The sequence below is a fragment of the Triticum urartu genome, chromosome 6A (genome assembly GCF_056163025.1).
Source record: "Triticum urartu cultivar PI428250 chromosome 6A, HENAU_Tu73, whole genome shotgun sequence".
In the NCBI taxonomy this organism is placed as follows: Eukaryota; Viridiplantae; Streptophyta; class Magnoliopsida; order Poales; family Poaceae; genus Triticum; species Triticum urartu.
In genome coordinates, this window is record NC_141878.1 from 261,237,106 (window position 1) to 261,238,994 (window position 1,889).

Here is a 1,889-nt window from a genome sequence, read left to right on the forward strand (position 1 = left end):
CCATCTAAGCGTGTGATGATTGTTACTGAGGATGGTGGGTATGAGTCCGCTAGTGACTATGATGAGGAGACTTTGGCTCTTATTACACGTGACGAACACGGTGGAGACGATTCTGATCATGAGACGCAATACATGGCTCCTGAAGATGCTGACAGGTATGAATGTTTAGTTGCTCAACGTGTTTTGAGTGTGCAGGTTACACAAGCTGAGCAAAATCAGAGGCATAATTTGTTCCATACAAAGGGAGTTGTGAAGGAACGTTCTGTTCGCGTGATCATAGATGGAGGGAGTTGCAAAAACTTGGCTAGCATCGAGATGGTGGAGAAGCTATCTCTCACCACAAGACCACATCCACATCCTTACTACATCCAATGGTTCAACAACAGCGGCAAGGTTAAGGTAACACGTACTATTCGTGTGCATTTTAGTATCTCTACATATGCTGATTATGTTGATTGTGATGTGGTACCGATGCAAGCATGTTCCTTATTACTTGGTAGACCATGGCAATTTGATAAAAATTCTATTCACCATGGTAGAAACAATTAGTATACTCTTGTTCATAAGGATAAAAATATTACTTTGCTTCCTATGACTCCTGATTCCATTTTGAAAGATGATATTAATAGAGCTAATAAAGCAAAACAGGAGAAAACTAAGAGTGAAAATCAGATTGTGGCAAAAGAATTTGAGCAACAAATGCAGCCTAATAATAATGAACAATCTAGTGTTGCTTCTGAAATTAAATTGAAAAGTGCATGTTTACTTGCCACCAAATCTGATATTGATGATCTAGATTTTAGCAAATCTGTTTGCTATGCTTTTGTGTGTAAAGAGGCATTATTTTCATTCGAGGACGTGCCTTCCTCTTTGCCTCCTGCTGTCACTAACATTTTGCAGGAGTTCGCCGACGTCTTTCCACAAGACGTGCCACCGGGATTACCACCTATTCGCGGGATTGAGCATCAAATTGACTTAATTCCCGGTGCATCATTACCCAACCGGGCACCATACCGTACCAATCCAGAGGAGACGAAGGAGATTATGCGTCAAGTACAAGAACTGCTCGACAAAGGTTATATACGCGAATCCCTTAGTCCTTGTGCTGTTCCTATCATTTTAGTGCCGAAAAAGGATGGTACGTCGCGTATGTGCGTTGATTGTAGAGGCATTAATAATATTACTATTCGTTATCGTCATCCTATTCCTAGGCTAGATGATATGCTTGATGAATTGAGTGGCTCTACAATATTCTCCAAAGTTGATTTGCGTAGTGGTTACCATCAAATTCGTATGAAATTGGGAGATGAATGGAAAACAGCATTTAAAACTAAGTTTGGATTATATGAGTGGTTAGTCATGCCTTTTGGGTTAACTAATGCACCTAGTACTTTCATGAGGTTAATGAACGAAGTTTTACGTGCTTTCATTGGACGATTTGTGGTAGTTTACTTTGATGACATATTGATTTATAGCAAATCTTTGGAGGACCATTTGGAACATTTACGTGCTGTTTTTATTGCTCTACGTGATGCACGTTTGTTTGGTAACCTTGGAAAGTGCACCTTTTGCACCGACCGAGTATCTTTTCTTGGCTATGTTGTTACTCCACAGGGAATTCAAGTTGATAAAGCCAAGATTGAAGCTATTGAGAGTTGGCCGCAGCCCAAAACGGTTACACCCACATGTGAGCCAACTCAAGAAGCACATTGGTCCTAAATCTATTCCTAGCCCTCATCTTCCAACGGTAAATGAAGATGGCGCTATAAAAACTGGACCATCAGCTGTTTTGCAAGTTCGACAAGTGCCCAGACACAACATGCCAGTGGTTCATTCAGTGGCAAAACTTATCCCCAGAGAAAGCAACATGGGAAGATGCAGATTTCATC